General features: G+C 37.3%; 1 protein-coding gene across 33 annotated transcripts in view; it reads left to right on the top strand.

The window, feature by feature from the left end:
* LOC108717747 (neurexin-1) overlaps positions 1-23,641 on the top strand; it is an 830,073-nt gene that overhangs the window by 593,162 nt on the left and 213,270 nt on the right. The window lies entirely within an intron of this gene.

Below are 23,641 nucleotides of genomic sequence, written 5' to 3'. Positions count from 1 at the left end.
TATATAAAGGTTTCCGTATGCAACACTGTTCCATACTGTGCTTTTTTGCTATCCCCATGGATGCCTGTGTAGCACTGAAACATTTATTTTGGCTTATGGTGACTGTGTTTCATAAATTTACTGGGTGGTCTGTTGAAACTAACTTCCATGATAGTCATACACGAAGCCGGATGACAGAAAGGTCAACATTTGTATGGGATGTCTTTCTAACGTAAGCCTCCTCCCTTCTCCAACATGGCCTGAAGTATGACACTTGTAGAGAGTTGCATTAGCTGATGTTATTATTAGCAAGCTTGACAAGAAAGCATCCAGTATTGGCAGATATCAACCAAATAAATAAACATTAGGGCCCCTAAGTGTTCTCAAAACTTAAAAAAAAAAATCCAAACCCTTTTGTACTAGGTATATTTCAGAGAAGTTTTTTTTAAGGTTGTCATACCTTTAGGAAATCTGGTGACAATCTTTTCAAAGTGATCTACACCGGCATAATTGCCCATTGTGAATCTTCAATCACAATGTAAATTTCAAAGTACATTGACTCATAGATAGGAAATAATAATGCAATGAATGTATGTTGATGCTCTGTGTGAGCTCTTAACATGTGTAAGCTTAAACATACAGGTTCTAATTCAGGTGCATGAATATTTACTGTGGCTAAGTGCGTATAAATGAGTTTGATTAAATATAGAAATTATGAATACATTAAATTTTTCAATTATAAACTATAGACAGTTTTTTTTTTACTTTAGTTTTCAAGGAAGAAAGGGGTTTAAGGCAGCAGAAAACATTCAAGCTTTAATGATGTCTCCCTTTTAATTTAATGGAATTTAATTTTTTAAAGCCATGATTACAGCTGCACACTGAGAAGCTGGAAACGCTACTAAATCAGCTTAAACCAGCCTTTTTATAAAGAGACCTTACTGTTCAGTACAAATATTTTCAAAAGATGCCTACAGGCCTTTAAACTTCCTTCGCTGCAAAGTCAAGAAGAAAACTTAGTATACTCTCTCTCTTGAGTAAGTGGTCATATATTCTTTACTCATGCTCCAGGCTTGAAGTAAATTCAAAATATATGTACAACAAAAGTGTTGTTTCCCCCTTTAAATAAGCAGTATGTTTGCATTTATTCATGAGAGGGTTCTCTGGCCTCCACTGGTGGGACATGATCATAAAATGCTCCATAAAAAGCAACAACAAGCCATCATAGCACTATTTGCTGTTAATCCCTTTGACAACCAGAGAAATCTGTACCATTTTGTCTTTGGCTAAAAATATGGCAACATCTTCTGGGAATGGAGGAAATTAAGCAGAGGAGGTATAGGCTATGCCTTCATTGTCTATTGATATAGTAAACATATTGTTTACTATATTCTTCTCACTCTTATAATATGAAGTAAGGAATATATACAATATGTACAATATATAAAGGGTATGTAAAAGGTTTATAAACCCCAAAAAAGTTTTTTTATCCTAGTGAAAGAAATTAAATCTAAGCAACTTTTCCTTATACATATTCATTGCAACGGATCAGGGCTAGGCCAAGCCGACTGGGTGCCCTAGGCAACCTGGTTGGCTAGTCCTGGCCCCATGCGTGCATGTGCCATACCATCGGGGAGGGCAACGAAAGGGGAAATGTAAGGGGAGAGACAGAAGACAGGGGAGGGACAGAGGGGCGAGTGACAGAGGTAGATGAGAGCTGCAGATGGGAGGAATTCAAACTAGGTGTAGGCAGAAGAATCTTGAACATGCACCAGCGCCCCACATCATTGCGCCCTAGGCAGGTGCCTCTTCTGCCTAACCCTAATTCTGGCCCTGCAACTGATTAACAACTTTAAAGTTGTTAGAAATTACATTTCTTTCAACAGGCCAAATTTTATTTTGGGGTTCACATCGCCTGTAGATATGTTTGTTTTAGTCTAAGGTACTACTTATTATTACTCTTTATGATTTGAGGCCTGGTTTAATAAAATAGAAATAAACAACATAAACCTTGTTGCTGGCCTTATCTTAGCTATCTTAGCCAATCTTAGCCAATCTTTCTGTATTAGGAAATGCAATGAAACATTTACAGCTCAATGTGGCAAAAAAAGGGGAAAAGAAAAGCTTTTGGGGAGGAATAATTATTCTTGATGACACTCATTGTCTATGTTTGTTTTGACTGAAACTATAATACATTAAAGATTTATTAGAACTGTACCATGCACTAAATCATGAGGGTTTTGGTCTGTAGCCTAGGGAATGGGAAAGTTGTAGCCATTCAAGGTATTTATTTCTTTAAACCAGAATGTTTCCAACTGATTTTAATCATAAACCAGTTCCCTGATTGCTCCTTGCATCTGGAATTCTCTACAATATTCTATAAGACAATTCCCACATTCTTAAGCCTTCTTAGGTAAAACTCTGTAATGGAAACGTCAGGAATGTTCCTCTCGAGCAACCCACTCATCATGACATATGCAAGTGATGTTTATGTATGTTTCTATATGTAACCTATTAGGTAGTTGATTGGGACAGGAACCTCATTCCTAGTATTAGTGATGGGCGAATTTGGGGCGTTTCGCTTCGCTGAAAAATTTACGAAACGGCGAAACATTTGCGAAATGGCGCCGGCGTCTCATTTTTGATGCCAGCGTCCGTTTTTTTGGACGCCAACATCCTTTTTTTTGGACACCTCCGTCCTTTTTTGGAGAAATTGCACCGGCGTCCAAAATAACGGACACCGGCATCCAATTTTTTTTTTGGGAGTTCACCACAAATTCACGCCTGGCGAATAAATTCGCCCATCGCCACCTAGTATGTTTTAAAATACTCGCCATGTATGTACTGTATTATTTTTATCTCTGTTATCTGAACCCTTTTCTGTTCTTATCCTTTGCAAAGCCCTGTGTACTCTTGTGGCACGTTATAAATGAATGCCCTAAAAAATACAATAGCCAACAGGATACAAGACCCCCTGAGACTACTTCATATTGCATCACTTAAATACAATACAGTCTGTAAACATGAAGCATGTCGGATAATCAGATTACTGTATAGAAAAGCTGAACAGCACTGACTTCCCCTGTTCTGCAGTGGTAGAATATCAGTGGCACACTGGGATAATATAATAGCTAATCATTTAGAAGTACTAAATGAGACAGCCGGCTATGCTGTGCATGCATCCTTCTCCCTGAATGAGATTGATTGAAATTTAGCCTTCTGTCCTTTTTGCTGTTTTTGCAGTAATTGCTTATTTTGTCAATCAAGACTTTCATTTTGCAGCCAAACTGCGATAAAATTTCTTTTGAATAAAATGCAAAAATATAACCCAAACGCATCCAGGAAAATGTTTTTGCATTTTAATAGTAGGCATCAATTTTCTGCACTTAAACTAACAGTATCACATCTCCCTTTTTATGTGTAATGTGTCGCACTGGAGACTTCTTCAGGAGGGAAATACTGTGTGTTATTTTGAGTTCACAATCACGTTAATCGGTTTTTTCCCTTTAGGATATGGCAGCTTTTCTTGTTTGCCCTTCTGGCCAATTCTATAGCAGGAGCTGTTGTTCTTTAGCTATCTTGTACATTCTAGCTTTTGAGTAAGGTTCCTGGAAAATCTCCCTATAGCTGATGTGATTAGTCCCACATTACTCAGTCAGCGTTGCCAGGGGATTTTGGCACCAAAGCAATAGCCCAGTCTGCTTCTTCATGTTGGCATAATACAGTCCTGATCTTCTGAGAATTTAATTTACTCTGTTTTTGTTGTGGAATTAGATAAGTGCCATTTTGGACCCATTTGAAAATCCGATTAACACTGGACATCAATACTTTGTTTTTTTCCCTTCTCTTTGACATCCTTTAGAAGAAACAAGCATACACAGAGTGGTAAAATAACAAAAAAGAAGAAAACATATACAGCATCCTGGACTTACAATATGAGGTTAAGACTGGAATAAAAGAATAATATAAATAATTCATCTTCTTATGTGTTTATTTGGGTTCATTTTGACCTGTGCGATGAAAGGATTTAAGACCCTTTTTCAGTGCAAGATGTTTCCATTGTTGCCTTCAGGTGGTATAATAAAAAGCAAGATAAAAGGATAAACGCTTTAGGAAAGAGATCCATTATGTGATTAGATGAGTTTCCCAGGCAGAGGGCTCTGATAAGGTTTTTCGTACAGTGTGTAAATGGGTATCACCTTCTAACAGACACACAGAGCATTTCTGTGTACACTGAAAGAAGAGAATCTTCCGAAGAGAATCTTCCATTCTACCCTAGTGATTCGTTATCCCAATTGCCAAACATGGACATTAGGGGGCACATTTACTTAGCTCGAGCGAAGGATTAGAATAAAAAATATGGGGAATTTTTGGGGAATATGGGAAGGTCCCCATAGGCTTTCTAGCCAATTTGGGATCAAAGGATTAAAATCCTTCGAATCTTTCGAACAATTTTTCTTTCGATCGTTCGATCACAGGAAATGCGGTAAATCCTTTGTCTTCGATATTCGCAGTCGAAGGATTTAATTAACCCTCGATATTCGACCCTAAGTAAATGTGCCCCTAAATTAATTATTCATTATTCATTAAAGGGGAAGAAAGGAAAATAATAACTACTTTACATTAATATTATTATTATTATTTAAAAAAAAAAAAAAAAAAAGCTGCTTATTTCTTGAAAACTAGAAAATAAAATAATTGCTGTAAACTTGTAATGTGTACCTGCCATAAAGCAAGAATAGCTTTGGGTTTTTTTTAAGCAAATAATTCTAAAAAATATATTTTATTTTTCTCTGTAATAATAAAACAACAGTGCCTTCTACTTGATCCCAACTATAAACTGCACATATCCATATTGGTGGCAAAACCACCCAGGTGTATTTAATTTGTTGGGAAGAAAGGAACTGTTAGATATTGGAGTGTCATTGTTATACAACTCCCCCCACTATAAAATTGTTTTCTCATAATTGATCAGTACTGTATAAAGTAGGAATGGGAATTTGAAGGAACATCTTTATAGCTCCATAACGATGTCAATATTTGGTAAATTAATTCAGAATTAAGAAGGCAAATCATCATGGTTCACATATGAAACTAACATTTTAAAACACAATACTATTTCTCTAACAGATTTCCAACTTGCTTATTGATCTTCCCTTCTTATAGACCAAAGACAGTGGCGTAACTACCGGGGGAGCAGGGGGTGCAATTGGGCCAGGGCCCGCACCCCCGCAGGGCCCCCCAGCAGTCACGCGCTGACTGGATTCTGCAGCTGCCGCACGGACTATGTTGGGGGCGGGGCCCGGCTGCATGGCCCGCACCCAGGGCCCGCCCCCACCTAGTTCCGTCACTGACCAAAGAACCTTTTTTTTTAATATCATTTTGGGTCTGGACACTTTGGGGGTTATTTATTAAAGTACAAATGCTAACAACTTGAAACATTTGAGATTTATTATACCCCGAGGCAGCACAAAGTCAGAATCTGAAAATCTGCCATCTGAGACCTGCCGAGGATGTATATAAGTCAATGGGTGAGGTTCGTTCCTATCCTATTTAGACGTTTCTGTGGCCTGAGCTGGAATTAGCCTGAAAATCCGACTATTTACGGCTTTTTGGACAAAATCCAAAAATTGTGGGCTTTTCAGGAAGAAGCCTGGAAAAATCAAGAGATTCTGGAAAAAAAAAATCTTAAAAAATCATATGATTTGGGTTTTCACTCGATTTTATCAAGTTTTTCCCCGATCCCAATAAATCAAACTTTTTAAATAATAAATAAGGTCAAATCATGGATTCTAGTTTAGTCTGACTTTTTTAAATAAAATAATGAGAAAAAAAAAATCAGATTTTGATAAATAACCCCCTTTATGGATAGCTAGTTACCTTGTAAAAATATCATCTGTGATGGCTTCTGTCCTGATCTTCAGGGATCCGCCTGTCATAATAATACAATGCCTGATACAATGTTAGATACAGTCCTTTATTTTACACAGCCATATCAGCTTTCACCTTGTTAAATTATTAAGTATTTAGAGCAACCTGACCTTAGCTAAAGTTAGGTGGCATTCAGCCTGCCTCAGACCATAAGAATAAAGCATTCTATCCCCTTTAGAATAATCATGCCTTTATTAAATTACAGGGAGCACTTTCCAATTTTTTTTAATGAAAGTCTTGGCTATTATACCCAACTCATAAGCCTATATTGTGCTTGCATGGTGGTACCTGGTGTGAAAGAATCATACTTTTTTTCCCATTTTCTGTCCTTTCTCCAGTAGCAAATAGAAAAAAAAAGATGACAGCTGGACTTTTCATTATAAGACATATCAAAGCGGGTCTCCTTTTTTTCAATATATTATTATCTCCCTGAAGCTTTGTGCAAGTCATTTTTCCATTTAAAAAAATTCTCTAATTCTCCAATTTTCTAATTTCTAATAGTTTCTCAGCATGATAAGAAATAACAATAACAGGTTTTTCCAGGAAATATCACTGCCATTTGAGGTTTCTAATTCTGCATATAATCCTTCTCCTTTAATGAAAGTCTTGGCTATTATACCCAACTCATAAGCCTATATTGTGCTTGCATGGTGGTACCTGGTGTGAAAGAATCATACTTTTTTTTCCATTTTCTGTCCTGTCTCCAGTAGCATATAGAAAAAAAAAGATGACAGCTGGACTTTTCATTATAAGACATATCAAATCGGGTCTCCTTTTTTTCAATATATTATTATCTCCCTGAAGCTTTGTGCAAGTCATTTTTCCATTTAAAAAAATTCTCTAATTCTCTAATTTTCTAATTTCTAATAGTTTCTCAGCATGATAAGAACTAATAATAACAGGTTTTCCCAGGAAATATCACTGCCATTTGAGGTTTCTAATTCTGCATATAATCCTTCTCCTTTTAAAAAATGAATGAATTTACCCTATGCCGGCTGATTATGGAATGCGAAGAGATTCTATTTCCTTCCTGTCGGCCAAACTTAAACAGGATTTTATTTGGAATCAATAATAATAGGATGCATATCTGTATAAAACATGTTCTAAATAAAACTATTATTTTTACAAGGGAAGATAAAAGCAGAGCTGCACAGATAAAAGAGGCTGCACGCTTCTTACAATTGATTGCTCTAGTCGGAGATAGAAAGCTCATTTATGAAAGCAAGGACAAGTGCAAAGAGCTAAAATGAATATAAAATTGAATGCTTTTTTATTCAGAAAGGTATATCACTCCTATACAGGCTTTAAATACATGGTGATTGTTGCACTTTGCAAAATAAACTTGTGTTTATAAATGAGGCTTATATAGTCTAATGCCCATTACATTTTTGATTTGCACACTTAATTGCTAAAATTTTAATTGCTTAGATTTTTTTGCCAAAAATGGTTGCGACAAAAATTTGTCAAAAAAATTTTGTCGCCCATAAACATCAATGCATTTCGTAGAATTTTCGGTGTTTCGCGAATTTTCAGTGAAGCAAAATGGGTCAGATTCGCCCATCACTGATACTGAGGAAAAGAAGACAAGTTACTGCAGGCAAGCTTCTTAGGTTATAAGGAACATCAATGACATCTAGTGAAGAGTATTGCTTACACAGGTATCGGATCTGTTATCCAGAAACCCATTATCCAGAAAGTGCCGAATTACGGAAAGTCAGTCTTACATAGACTACATTTTATCCAAATTTTTAAAGATTTCCTTTTTCTCTGTAATTATAAAACAGTAGCTTGTACTTGATCCCTTTTAAGATATAATTAATCCTTATTGGAAGCAAAACCAGCCTATTGGATTTACTTAAAGGGGTGGTTCACTTTTAAGGTAACTTTTAGTATGTTGTAGGGTAAAACTGTCAATTCTAAGCAACTTTTCAATTGGTCTTCCTTATTTATTTTTTTATAGTATAATAGTTATTTGACTCTTTCAAATGGGCACTGACCCCTTCAAAAAAACAAATGCTCTGTAAGCCAGGTCTCATAACTGTATAACATTTCCTTATTTATTTAATTGTTAAAGGAGACATTTCATATAAACTTCATATTCAGATATAGTAATCATCCATCTCCAAGATGTGCAATGATCCAGGAAAAAAGTTTTTAAAGCTATCTACCTCCTCTTAGAGCTGCAGAGAGATGTTCACTTCTCTGAGTCCAGCATGTAATGAGAGGTGGGAGTGTCTGTTAATTCTCTCATAGGAAATGGTCACAGCACTGACTGACAGGCTGTATAAAGGAGAGCCCCTCCCACAGTGCCTGTGTCTGTTGCTGCTGCGCATAGCTGTCTAGCTGCTCTCTAATCTTGCTTTATGTAGCTGTGGATAGTGATGGGTGAATAAATTTGTCAGGCGCCAATTTGGGGCAAATCTCCATATTTCGCTGCCGGCAAATACATTTGCAAAACTGCGTCAAAAATTTGCCAGCAAAACTTCGCCAGCAAAAATTTGCCAGTGTCAAAAACATTTAGACGCGCACTGGAATAGTCACTCATGTCAAACTGCCTAGCGTCGACATTATTTGGACGCCCAATGATTATAACACGGGCGTCAAAATTGGCGCAAACGTAAAAATCGGCTCGAATTGACGTCAAATTAGTTTTTTGCGGGGGACAAATTCGCCCATCACATGGAATGTGGATAACTTACAGTGGTATTCTTTGCCATTTGCACCCTATCATCCATAACAGATTACATTTGTCATTCAAATATTTTCCATATAAAATCCCAGCAGTAATGAAACAGACTATAATGTGTGATTTAATCTGACTCAGCAAAATGTTTGCTAAAATACACAAAAAACATGAATATCTTGTAAATTATATCCTTATAAACTGTGAGTTCTGATGTCATTTCTGTCACATGACTCACTGAAATTTGTGTATTATAATAAATAAAGTACCCCCAGTTGCAAAATATGAGGATATTAGAAGTTACCTTGGAGGTCCCCCTCTAGGAATACTCACCTATTTCTAGAGGGGACACCTATTCTGGTGTAACACTGTGCAGGGCGGAGATGGAGGAGGGGGATGAGTGGGAATTTTGGCTGTGGGAGGGATTTAGTTCTCCTTTAAATATCACATTATCATTTTATTATGGCAGCAGTAAAAATATATCTCTATTCTATGTGTTATTGTGTGCTAAAAAAACTCACTGACAAGCAAATAAAGTATCACAGCCTTTTATTTGTTGGCGGAACAAGGTTCAGTTGGCAGGGTGGATCAAAATTTCAATAGCAAATGAAGGTTCAGTCCTGCAGTTAGAGAGTAGCAAAGAGATTTTAGATGAGACAATGGGGCAGATTTACTAAAGGGCAAAGTGGCTAATGCTATTGAAAATTCACCAGAAATCCAATCCACGGGACATTGCCAATTCATTAAGAGGCGCAGATGACAATTCACTAATGAAAGAGACTATCGCTAGCGTTCTTTTGCACTCTATCACCAGGCGACTTTTCGCTCAGGCGAATGGTGGTTGCTCTGCAAATCCACTAAAGTTTGGATTTTACTGAACCTTACCTCTTTCGCCAGAGTTTGCTTTGCCACCTCAGACCAGGTGAACTGCTAAAATGACGCCAGAACGTCCTCAATCTTATGTCACTTACATCATATCCTGTCTGACGGAAACGCATTAAAGTTGAAAAAACGCTAGATTGCCTGCAAAAGTCTTTTTTGGGTTAACATTTTTCCATATATCAGACATAATGTAGTACATCAAGGCAATAGCTTAAACAACGTTAAAGGATCAGCACCAACAGGAAATACATGGGCCTTGAAATCTTGTACATCATGGGGCAAATTTACTTATGGTCGAATATCGAGGGTTAATTAATCCTCGATATTCAACTGCCGAATTGAAATCCTTCGACTTCGAATATCGAAGTCGAAGGATTTAGCGATATTCCTACGATCGAACGATCGAAGGAATAATCGTTCGATCGAACGATTAAATCCTTCGAATCAAACGATTCGAAGGATTTTAATCCATCAATTAAAGGATTTTCCTTCGATCAGAAAATTGTTAGGAAGCCTATGGGGACCTTCCCCATAGGATAACATTGGCCTCGGTAGGTTTTAGGTGGCGAACTAGGGGGTCGAAGTATTTTTTAAAGAGACAGTACTTCGACTATCGAATGGTCGAATAGTCGAATGATTTTTAGTTCAAATCATTCGAATCGAAGTCGAAGGTCAAAGTAGCCCATTCGATGGTCGAAGTAGCCAAAAAAAACATTCGAAATTTGATGTTTTTTTCCTCTATTCCTTCACTCGAGCTAAGTAAATTGGCCCCTAAAGGTTCGTTTAGTCTGTACTTTTAAAAATGTATTTATAACAGCATGTAGTACTTTTGGAAGGGTTGCTGGGGGCAAGTCATGAATATGTATTGATTGAAGTTCCATCGAACACAGCAGACTGTGTGGGTTTTTTTCCAAACATTAGATAAAAGATGGCTGACCAGAGCAGAACTCATGGCAAACATTCAGCAGTAAAAGCTGGGATTTCTGCTTCAAAGAATAGGAAAAAAATAAATTGTCAGATCAAAGTAATCATTTTCATTTGGTGGTATTGATAAGTATATGGAGTGTTTCTGTAGAAAGGAAATGATCAAGTAATAAGAATAAAATGGTAAAGCATGTTTTGTTTCTGAACTAGTCAGAGGTTCTTTTGACCGACAATATGTTATTTTTCTGGGCACTGCTTGCTAAAAATGTAGATTAATGATCTAATGTGGAGTGATGTTGTCTAAGAATAAATGAGGTATCTGACATTTAGTTCAGGTTTAGGAAATGTATAGTAGTAAATTATACTGTCTTACTGTGTTAACATGTTGGATAGATTTTCCATATACAATTTTTTTCTAACCCATAGTTGTTATGAGAAATGGTACCATCCCAAAACCTGAATGTAAGAATATCAGGATAACAGGATTACAGAATGTTGACAAAATGAGTACATTGAACTGGGAACATGTTGGTCAGTTTATGGCTATACAACAGATCATCCCAATGGATAGTTCACTGCAATTTTTTTAAAAATGATGGATGACCTCATGGGTTGATCTGTTACTTTTTCAATGAAATGTAGACCCAACATGCCTGGATAATGATCTAAAGCATGGGGGCATAAAAGGTTTTCAGTCATGAACAATCAACACTTATCTGATTGTGGGGCCCTAGACATGGATTGAAGGTCAGCTAATTAGGAAAAAGTTGACTAATTTGGATTACTAGGTCAGTCCAAATGTGATAAGAATGTGCACATTTTTTAAAGATGGGAGAAGATAAGCAGAAAGCCATTATTGCATGTGAGAGTGAATGTGTGCGACATCTATTGTCTGCCAAATACAATGCTGTTTTGGCACCTCATCCTGGAAGGTTTAATAACACCTCAAAGATCCAATTTTGCTAATACAATCAACGCCTAATTTAATGACATCATAGTGGATTATGATAAACAGATTATGCTGATTGGAGCAACATTCCAGAGGATAAATATTTTAGAAGAAAGATCCTATTTACAAATTTTTCTCAATTGAGAAAGCCAGTTAAATGACTGGTGAGACTCTTCAAGGAAAAAACACAGCAAGTCCAGTTGATTTGACTTATTTCTACAGATACATCCCCATTATGAAATAAACACACGCAGGTCTCTGTTTGAGCAATGTCAGATTTACTTTCAATAAACATGTTTACACATATTCTACTCTGCAATGCAGCTCAATGCCATTTCTTTGTGGCTAAACAGACAACTCACTTTGAATACATTTACCTTACAATAAAGTACAATCCCTGAGTAAAAGTTTATGTCATAAAAAATAAACACCTTAGTGGGGGTTTTGTAATATGTATTAAAATGAAGCCTCTAGCGACATTGCACAACAGTAATGTAAAGACTATATTGCTTCCCCCTACAATGAACAAATAGTGATGGGCAAATTTATTCGCCAGGCGCGAATTCGTGGCGAATTTGCGCGATTCGCCGCCAGCGGATAAATTTGCGAAACGGCCGCGAAAATTTGCAGCAAAAATTCGGCGTAAAAAAAAATGGGCGCCAGCGTCAAAAACGAGACGCCGGCGCCGTTTCGCAAATTTTTCGTGCAAAACGGCGCAGATTCGCCCATCACTATGAACGAATCATTAATATGCAACAGCCTCAGTGGATATGAACGTGTTACAGAATATTCCAAGGTATAAAGTGTTAGAGCACAAATCAAGACTTTCATTGTGACTTACCAAAGCATTTGAGGGGGAGGCAAATTGGAGTTTTTAACTGTAATTCATCAAGTCTATTAACTATAAACCATTTACATTCAGATGGAAACGTTTTTTTCTGTTTGGTGATATGCCCTTTTAAAGCGATAATTGCTGTGTTTAAATAAGGTGCAGGATTTTAGATTCCATCTAGAAGTTAATGAATGGTGGTAATAAGAAATGTAGCTATATTCACCCCCCTTAAATGTAAAGCTCAGTGCAAATAAAGCAGCTTTTTGATTACTCATTAAGAGTGTTAAGTCTTGCTGTTTTATCAAGGTTCCTGTGCAGTGCCTTGATTTAAATAATAAGCATCTCCTATATAACAATAAACAGCCCTTCAGAACATTTGTACAAACATTCTCCCTTCTTTCACACTTCTTTCTTTTTGTTGGGATTGTTATTACAACAAAAAAAAAAAGGTTATTGGGTGGTTCATAAACCTCTTTCAATAAAAGATGTGTATATTTTATATCCTCTATAGTTTCTAAGATTTAAAACTAAGAGAGGAAATAGTCATGAATCTTACAAGCTTCCAGCATGACTTAGTGGTTTAAAAATGTTCATCAATGTTCAAGCATGCTTAGGGTGTTTGCATCAGATGGAGCTTTGTCTATCCTATATAATTATATTTTCTAAGATAGATTTCTAAGAATAAATATAATACCTGGCCCAAAATATCAAGAAATCAATGTTCATTCATCTGTATCAAATAACACATAGAAAAATCATCTTAGAATATTTAACTGTTTGGCATATTCTAAGACAGTGCTGTCCAAATTCTGTAGTACCGAGGGCTGAAATTTTCCGGCCTACGCAGTGGAGGGCCGATAATGGAAGCCAGTGTTGACCACTTCCTGTTTTAAACCACACCCACTTTAAACCACATCCATGTTACCACAAGACCATGACCACATTAATTGTGGTAGCACATCAAAAAACCAAATGGTTGGTGCTTACTGCAGGGATATCACTTATCACTCATATGTGAAAAAAGTTGTCATATTAAGACATACCCTTAAATCCATATTCCTCATCTTCCCCTTGGATAACACATCACCCCCAGCACATGATTAAACACCTTAGGGGCCCCTAACAATAATTTATTTTCAAATGCTAACAAACCCCCAGAACAAATACCGGACTAATGTTCCACAGGCAGAGCAGGGCACACACAGGCAGAGTATGGCACACGAAGGCAGAGTATGTCACACACAGGCAGAGCAGGGCACACACAGGCAGAGCAGGGCACATGCAGGCAAAGTATGGCACACAAAGGTAGAGTATGCTGCACACAGGCAGAGCAGGGCACACACAAGCAAAGCAGGGCACACAAGGGCAGAGTAGGGCACACACAGGCAGAGCAGGGCACACACACAGGCAGAGCAGGGCACATCCAGGCAGAGCAGGGCACACACAGGCAGAGCAGGGCACACACAGGCAGAGTATGGGACACAAAGGCAGATTATGGCACACAAAGGCACATACGGAGCATATGGAAGGCAGAACAGAGCAAGAGACTGAGAAACCCATCAGGACCACTCTAAAATGTACTACATACAGTGACACAGTGCTGGTGTGCCATTAGCATTTTGTATAAAGTGTGAACAGGTGAACAATGTGGGCAGTTTCAGTCTGAGTCTCAGGTGTGAACAGTACAGGGCTTTAGGGGTGTGAACAATGCGGGGGGATCACAGGTGTGAACAATGCAGGGGGATCACAGGTGTGAACAATACAGGAGATTAGTCTGAAGTTGAGGTTTAAAGAATGCAGGGGCCAGTTAATCTCTGTAGTGATACCATTTAAATTTTACACATGCTAAGCAAACACAGCAGATAGGTGGGGCCACACAAGGGGGGGGGTTGCCAATTGGACAGCCCTGTTCCAAGATATAATTTTTTCGATTGCTAAAACTCCATCTGTATTTATGAAACAGCTTTATTCGTTTAGTTTATTCTTTTAGTTTAAGTTCTGCTGCAAGGATCTGGAGCCTTGAGTGCCATTATAAAGTATAAAGAATGATTTAGGGATGATATTGCATTTTTTATGTTACAAACTATTTCAATGAAAGGGTCTATAAATACCTTGATTGCAACTGTTATTCAGATATAAACAGAGATGCAGATTTCTCTGCTGATAGATTTCATATTGATCGCATTTGTCATTCCTTTCTTACATGTTTCATCTTATACACCTGAAAGCAACCAGGAACATGAGATTTCCTAGTGAGATACCATGGAGCTGCATAGGCCTGATCAAGCAGATAGATCATAATACATGAAACTGAAAAAATGGAAGGCAGTTACTGGGAGACTGTTGTTTCTTTTTGAGGAAACGAGACAATATCCCTTTCACTGACTGCTAAAAAAAAAACTGTATTACGTTTTCTATCGTACGGTAAATAAATTGGGCTTAATCTGTAATCATGGTTGCTTATGTTGCTAATGAAAGGATTAAAAGACATAAAACTGTTCCGCAAAGAGATCTGCTTTGTGGGGTTTACAAGTCTACTGAATAATAGATTATTGATGTTGGTCCCTTTTTTTAACAAATAATTGCATACTGAAGCCGTTTTAATTAAAAAAAAATGAAATAAGGAAAATGTTGATTGTTGTTAATACACAGATAACATTTAATTTCTTAAATCTCTAACAGTGAATTTGAGCATTTTTAGAGAATGTTGTCTACACCTTGTCTTTCTCCAGATAATGCAGGGACCGTAGCTTCTTCCAAATTTTTGTTTATATTTAAAAGTCCTTTTTCGTTTCTTTATTGACTGAGTGTGAACCTGGAACATAAACCTGGAAATAACTGCATGTTTCAATGACAGTGGAACTCAATGTGCCGAATACAATGTAGGTGCCAAGAAACTTCAATCCTTTCCCCTCCCCATGTCATTGTGGTTGAAAATAAAGGTCATACCCATACAACACAAAATCACATTTCCATTTTCTGTGCATTGTGACTTTGTGTTGCAAAACAGAAAGGTGTTTGACTTGACTTGACTTTGACTGTAATGGAAATGCATCACTCAGTGGAATATCTCTTGTCTATGGTACTTTGAATAGGAAAAGACCTTATATTTCTAAAAATTATCACAATTTTTTAATATAACTCGTGGTCTTACATTCTATAGAAGGAAGGTAGATAAAGTAACACAACAATGTTTACTTGTGTCTGTGTTCAAGTTTACATCTTTTAAAATTCCTACACAAAACAGTAACCTTTTTTACTTTTCTGTGTAGGCTATAGCTGTCCTAAAGACATTGACTTCTTAGGGACCTATGCTGTAGACCAGGGGTGTCCAAAAGGTAGATCGGGATCTACCAGTAGACCTTTAGTTGGTGATTAATATATCTCAAGACACTGTCAAGAAACAGCTAGTCTAAATTACCATTCTATTTTATGCTTTTCATTCAGATACTTTTTCTGTTAAGGTTACATAAGAAATAATAGTTTTAGAAGAGTATTTATATTACTATACATAAAAATCAATATAATATTTAAGTAATATTTTCCATGGAACAGAATGCAAACAATGCTATTATGGATGTTGATCATAATGGGACAACATCACTAAAAGTAAACCCTACATTAGTAAAGTATGGGCACTCCTGCTGTAGACTGATGCACAAACAGTCATTTGTGGGGATACACTCCTTACACACACACACACACACACACACACATACACACACACACACACACACACACACTCTCCAGGTTTACTCCTATTAGCAGAAAACTGCACGGCCTGGGGTTTTCCAGTGAACGCCACAGAGGGAACCTCTTCCTGCTTCCTCAGTCTTCCCGTGGGTGCACATGCGCAGTAGAGCAAACTTTTATGAAAAAGCTGCTATTTCGTTCTACCCCGGGAAATTTGAAAATCAAAGAAGAAGGAAGAGGATTGTTCTGCTGGAAGAACATCGGGCCGGTGCAGATGTCTGCTGATAGGAGCACCGGCCCATGGTGTCAGGTAAGTAAATATAATCACTTAGGGGTGCCTAACTTTTGGCACCCCAATGTAAATTGCCTTTTCTTCTCCTTTAACAAGATTTTAAAAAAAACTTTCCGCATGCCCTATAATGATTGTAAGCCTGGAATTTGGTAATAATGTAATGTAAAGAGAGAATAATCCTCAGCAGTGTCCAAGAACAAGGTTGGAGGTTACGTTTCTACAACAACTTATGGCATACACTTGAGGAAGGTGCATGTCCCCATAATGTTGCATTTGATGTTATAAATTTGCAATGGTTGTTACCTTGTTTGCCTTATTTTGTTTTAAATATACACTCCAGTATTCATCCATGATGATTATATGGTCAGGAATAGGGTTGGGCGACTTTGACCCGTTTAGTTTTGCCAAAAATGTGCTGCCGGAGAAATGACGCTGACGCCCATTAAAGTCTATGGGCGTCAAAAAAATGTTGACGTGCGGCAAGGCAAAATAATTTACCCATTCCTATTATATGCTAACTACAGTCTTGATTTCAAACCTCCCAGGCATAGGGCTGTCCAGCCAACAGTCATGTGGTTGTTCTTGTCCAATGGAAGAAATCCAGTAGCACACCGGTAGTATTGAAAAAATCTTCAGTGTTTTATTAGCCCATACATATACACAATAGGGCAACGTTTCGGGCCCAACTGGACCCTTTATCAAGCAGGCTGATAAACACTGAAGATTTTTTCAATACTACCGGTGTGCTACTGGATTTCTTCCATTGGATGTGAAACTTGACCCAGCTTGCAGGCAAAGGTCCTCCAGTTTAGCACCTGGACCTACACAGGTGAATATAAGAGGGTAGAGCACTCCTAAATACTTGATGTGGTTGTTCTTGGACATTGCTGATGATTGTTGGAGAATCTTTACATTACATGCAACTGTAGACAGGCACACACTCGTACAAACATAATATATAGTATGTGTTGTACATTTCCATAGCCTTCAAAAGCAACAACCAAACCTTTCCCTAGAGGGCTTTAAAGGTAGAAGTCAGCAAATCATTATTGTTTCTTTGGGAGGAAGAATATTGCCAATTATCTTTGTTGATAGAGATGATGGGCTATAATTCTGTGGTCCATGTTAAGTGTAACAATGCAAAGCTGACTTAATGCAGCTGGAAAAGTTTAAGGAAAGGAATGGTCCCCCAGGGATCTGGTCTGACAACTTCATCTACAGTACAAGTACTAACAGTAAAGCAGATCAGTAAAACAATATTTGTTTCATTATGAGCAGGGAACAATTCAAATCCAAGAGGAAAAAAAGCTATTAAAATGTTATTGTACAAGCTTTAGTACCTGCTGGAATTTAAACCGCTTGCAAGGCTGGTAATGGGCAGAAGGACACATTGTAGGCAGACAGGTGTAGGAACTGGGCGAATTTTTTCGCCTTGTTTCGCCACGGAAATGACGCTCATAGACTTGTATGGTGGTGTGCGTCAAAAAGATTTCGGCACGCGACAAAAAAATTTCGCCGCGCCCATAGACTTTAATGGACGACGGCAAATTTTTGGCGAAACGAAACGGCTCAGATTCGCCCATCAATAGGAGGTAGTAACATTAAAATAAAACAAGAACATCTGTAGTTAAACTAAGCATAGGGGTAATTTACAGAGATGCCTGATCAAGACATCACCTGCCATAAAGCAACGGCTGCACCCTCTGGCTTTACCTTACTTGTGCTGCTAAATGATCTGCACCTCCGTTGCCCACCATCATGAATACAGGGCTGCCAAAAGCAGGCAAAGCTGTATTCATTAAGGGTGCAGGTCTTTGCTCTCCATTTTGCTTTCAAATAGCCATTAGTTAATTGTCAAGGTACGGAGTACAACATTTTAAAAAGTCAGATTTTGCCCATTTTTGATAAAAAATGGTAATGTGAAGGATTTAGAATGAACATTTTTACTGCTCCTTGGTCTTCCTCTCCCATTCCATTCTCTTTTGGGTTTGTAGTAGTAGTAGGAAAGGGGGTGGCAAAGTTTAAATCACTTTCATGCCAACATCATTGTGAATTCCTTTATTATGCTATTTATTTCTAATGTTGTAGCTATTATATGCAACCAACCAACCTGCAAGAGCCTTATCTGACATCCATTACAACTAATGTAACTATTATCTGAACACAACATGCGTGATTTTATTTGACAGATATAGATACAAGTAATTGTTTTATTCTGCTAATTTGTTGGGGATTAATTGAAAGCTCTTGAAATAATGGCTCCCTTTTATGTGTTAGGAAAGGAGCTATTTTGTGTTTCATTAAGAATTCACACTAGCCCTGGACATTTATGCAGTTTGCTTTTTTCCCTTTGGGGTATCTCACTTTTTTCCACAAAGAATACACAGAGTAATGAGCTGGAATCTAAACATCTATAATGCATAACTGTTCTGCAGTGATTTCTGTTTCCCAAAATCTGATACTTTTTTGTGATATCACATGGGCAGTGCTTTAGTGAAAAATGTAGGAAAATGCTGCTTCAAATTCCCTTTCCATTCCCCTGTGCATTGACATCCGGATTAGTTTTGATGTCTTCACACATAAAAACTCTGTGCCAGGTCAGATGCAGAAGCTTGTATTTTGGTGTAGGTCTGTGAGACAAGGGGATTATCAAGGACGTCCAAACTCTAACCACAGTAAATAAATATCAGGTTCTTGGTCTTCAGAGTTTTAATGTTTTTTTTTTCCTTCAAGGTTACTTATGGTTTTAGTAATTTTCTGTAACTACTTTAGATAGGTGGCCAAAGTCGCAAATTTCAAGTTGCACTCATCACATGCCAAAGAAGATAAATTTGATTAGAATTATGTTCCTTGTGAGTCAGCACAAGTGGCTGTGGTATTAAATCTAATTAATGTAAAGACAATAAAGGCATCTGTGATGGCTTCTACAAGGTTTTGGCACTCTTGCAGTCCAATCCTGGAGCTGTCAATTATCCCTTCACTTTTGGCTGCGGGTTACTCCAAGTAGAGCCTACTGCATAGTTTCCTCCTATTTAAGACAGTAGACTGAAGATCATTTAGGATAATATTTGGAGCACTGATTTATATAGCAGTATGCTGCCAAATAAGCCAAGCTAAGTACTGATAGCAGCCCAAAGCATGTGTTGTTAACAGCAGAAGATGAGAAGCATTTTTGAAAATACAGATCTTCACTGATAAAGGACTGTGGTGGCCTTGGCCTGGTATTAAAAGCCCAAAATATATGATATAACATTTCTAGACTAATTGTTTGTTGAAATTTAGCTTTAAATCCCTTTGGTCACACCTATAAACACGTTTAAATGTTCTCCAGACAAATTTATTCTATGAGCAGATCCATATTATCCAATTAAAATATTTCCTCACTTCTGTAAAGTAATTAACACTACACCCTGGGTGATCTGTTAAATACTAAATCTGGTTTCTGCTACAGAAGGCTTAAATTCTATACTGTTTGTGGTACTGAAACATTTACAGCATAATAAACCACATATTCATATTAATATCAATGTGCCCCAATATCCGCCTTCTGGTTACATATAAATATGTATATAAATAAGACTCTTAGAGAGACCAGCAGCTGCTGGGTCTTGGCAGCATAGAGGGCTTTGTGGATGTCTTCAATGATGTATAATAAATTATTTGTGTGAAACAGTTCATTTTCCTATTGGTTTGGGGGCTAGGAGGGGAAAGGACCCTACTGTGCAGCTGATGACACCACTGTTACACAGCTTATCCAATGACATTAGGGCTATTTTTGCATCTATAATAGAAAACATCTTTTAATCAACATGCAAATCGAATATAGAATCTAAAGGGAGAATAAAACTAGAATAAAAATGTGATAAATATGTTGGTCTAATATAATCAACATTCTTCATTTCCTGGGGGATGCAGGGTTGAGTAGTTCACCAGCTCCAATACTGTCAGTTATAATCCATTTTTGAAGTTGATCGTTTGCATATAGAGGAATTCAGCAATAAAATATTTACAGCTGACATGTACGACTATGTGATAGAGTGCATATGTGAGCTTAGATACGATCTGATGTCACTTGCCTGATTTCAGAAACATTGTACATCTAGCACTTGAGATATATGAGATGCACTCAAGAGCAGCTACTGTATGTTTAAGCTGTCACATTGCACTCCTAGGCCGATTCTTCAAATCTCAGCTGCAGCATGGTGCCCATTCCATATGTGACACACTGCTACATCTGCCAGCGTAGGATCTATCGTTCCTGCTGAATCTCACATATATCTTTTAGGAAAAGTTTTTCAAATAAATATAAATTGGGCAGAGACTTCATTTGTAGCTTGCGCCCTTATTGCGATTAGATTAGCTGTGATAAGAATCTGTGATAAAATCGAATAATTTTCTTTTATATCTAAAAGTTGAAGCAAAAAGACCTACGCATAAATGGAAAATGCAAATTTTGCAGAAACATGCTGTTTTACATAATTCAGAAAATGTGCCCGGTTATGTTGTTTATTTCTGCTCCTTGTATCTCAGGTTCTGTAAAATCTGGAAGCTGAAACTGTAGTAAGAAAAATGAACCATTTGCCTCTGGAAGAGAGAGACAGGGGATGTTTACCTCCCACAATCTGCTCAAACTGGTGAAAGCAAATTGCTGTGGATTTAGGTTTGACATTGGGGCAAGGTCCACAGTGAGCAACAATGTAACAAAATTTGAAAAGAAAAATATGTGCAATTCAAATCTCGGTGATAACATGGGTAAGTGAGGTTCAACTCTTTGACGTCCAATCCAGGAATGCAAAGAGCTTCATCTCAGGTCTTTAGATAGACTGTAGATAGACGATTGATAGAGAAAGATATAGATTGGCACAGAAACAGAGACAGAAAGAGAGGCAGGCATAATCTTTTATTCATTAATATTGCTGCAAAGTTTACTATTTTTATCTCTATATGCAATGAAAAATAACAAGTCAAAGCTTGGTCTCTTTCTTTATTGCTGCTTTATCTAAATGTCTCAAGTTCTCCTTAGAATAGCATCCAGTTGGACCGAAGTTTTTATTTTTTTTGCCGCTTCCCAGATCTGGGCCATACTTTTATTGATTTCCATACATACACCAAGGAGCAGCATTTCTTAATGTCATAGTATCTGCCTTATTTGACAAATTGTTTTTGTATAAGAAATGAGACCCATTTGCAAGAGTTTGCAAAATATCTCCTGGAGAAAAGTTAAATATGTTAGCAAAGACACAAAGAATTAGGATAGAAAAGGAGAATTATTTTAGTGGCCACAGCAAGTCACTGTATATGTAAATCCCTTAGGATCAGAGTGCTGACAGTAGCTTCTTAGATCGCTATGTAGTTAATTGGAAGACAGGCTTCTCATATTTTGATTGATTTATGCGGTGTCTAGAAGAAAGAAAAGGAGAAGCAGCATGTAGGAAGAGAAAGGAATAAAGAGGGGAGACAGGCAGAGTGCTGGGTCAGTTGAACAGAGAAGAAAAGGAAACAAATGTCACAGATTTAGGTCACTGAATCCAAATTATATCCAACGTGAGAAATAAAATTTTCTGGAAATTATACCCCCCAGATGAATAGAACATTTTAACCCTGCAGCCTGAAACACCATTTTTGCCATGCCATCTCATTATTACTTTCACTCCCTAAGGGCCTGTTTTGTATTGATGGTTGGCTGTGCTACATGATAAACGTATAATCCCAGCTTGCCTTGCGTGTCATATAAAAATTTGTCGCCCATAGACTTTTGGTGAATTTTTGTTGTTTCACACATTTTTGCCTCAGATTCGCCCATCACTATTCATAAATGATAATGGATTTAACTGGATTTTAGGTGAAACATGTATATCAAGATTCACACAAGAACCAGGCCTCATTGAAGCATTTGGCACAAATCTGCACCCCTTTTTTATTTTAAATGATGTGCTATGAAAACTCTGTACCCCAATATGCACCAATGCCCTTTCAATTTCTTTCTTTCAATTGCTGAAATGAATTATACATTTAAATTGTTCAGACGTAATATGGACCCCTAGGAATTTATAAAACAAGAACCAACTTCTACAGTTCCATAACTTGTAAAATTAAAAAGTTACCTGGTCTATAGTTTTTAATAGATCACCATCAATGATTGCAGCAGAATAATGATGCAGACCAGTAAATGTAAATGACTTTCATTTACTAAGACTTATGAGCAAAAGGATCTCCGTTTTTTTTATGTGGAATGTAAAATTAAATAGTTTTTCCCACCGGCTCCATAGAATTTATGAATTCAGTGCATGCTCCTTGAATGTTATCTCACTGTGGCTGGCATTGATTATTTCACATTGGCTGGAACAAAATTGCTTGTTTGAAACCACGTTCAGAGAATTACGGCACAAATTCAGTAAATATTCTTCTTCAGTCAGCTCATGGTTGAGACTAAAATGAAAACAAAAATTGACAGTTTGTGCCTTATACAAAGTCTACTGAAAATGCTTCTTTTACTTTTCATAGGCTGTGGCAATGGTTTAATTAAACAGGGGGATACATATATAGGTCATGGATGTCAAATCCTTTTGAATTGGTGGCAATCCATGACTTTGGGAAAACAGTGGGGGTCGTTTATAAAGTTTGTGCAGCACATATTTATTCACAAATGGTTGTATTGCCCATGCAATATATAATTATATTCAAACCCTTAGTGGAAAGTAGAAACCTTCCAAAATGATGTGTTCTACGTCAATGAAACCAGAGGAGAGTAAATCAGACCCCCATACTGTAAATCATTCCACTAATAATAATATAGGTCGGAGGGGCTACTGGTTTGCCTGCTTATGAGTTTCATTATCCTTCTGGGCAAAAGTATTCAGTTATTTCTTTCTTAAGATGGACCATTATGCTCCTGTATGCCTTGTAGGGTTCATAATATTAAGCATTTAAAAAATGGAGTGATAAGGTACAATTTATGGTCACTAGTGATGGGTGAATTTATTCGCCTGGAGCAAAATCGGTGCGAACCACCGGCGAATACATTTTCAAAACCGCTGTAAAAATTTGTAGATGAAAATTTGCCGGCGTGAAAAAAAAATGGACGCTGACATAAAAAACGGACGCCGTTTCGTGAAATTTTTTGCCATTTCGCGAATTTCTAGGGAAATTTTTCGGTGATGCAAAACGGCCCAAATTCGCCCATCACTAAGGATCACCTATAATATTTGAATTACTGCAGGTAACTGGGTAAAGATGACTAAACAGTAAATTAATGGTATGTTTATCATATTAGGGCAATTCAGACCTCTACACAACAAAAGGGCTTTCATGTTGTATTTGTACTGTAGAATGTAACCAGAATTTTAGTTTTTCTTTTACACTAGTAGAAGCAATAGAATTGAATCAGTACTTTTACTGCAAAATGATTGTTTTGATTTAAACCTCGCCCCGTATATGCAGCTCTTCTTTGCCCTCTCTGCCGCAGTGAGGACCCCA

This window comes from Xenopus laevis, chromosome 5S, assembly GCF_017654675.1.
Source record: "Xenopus laevis strain J_2021 chromosome 5S, Xenopus_laevis_v10.1, whole genome shotgun sequence".
Classification (NCBI taxonomy): Eukaryota; Metazoa; Chordata; class Amphibia; order Anura; family Pipidae; genus Xenopus; species Xenopus laevis.
Note: the sequence above shows the minus strand (reverse complement) of the source record. Positions and strands in the feature narration are given on the sequence as shown.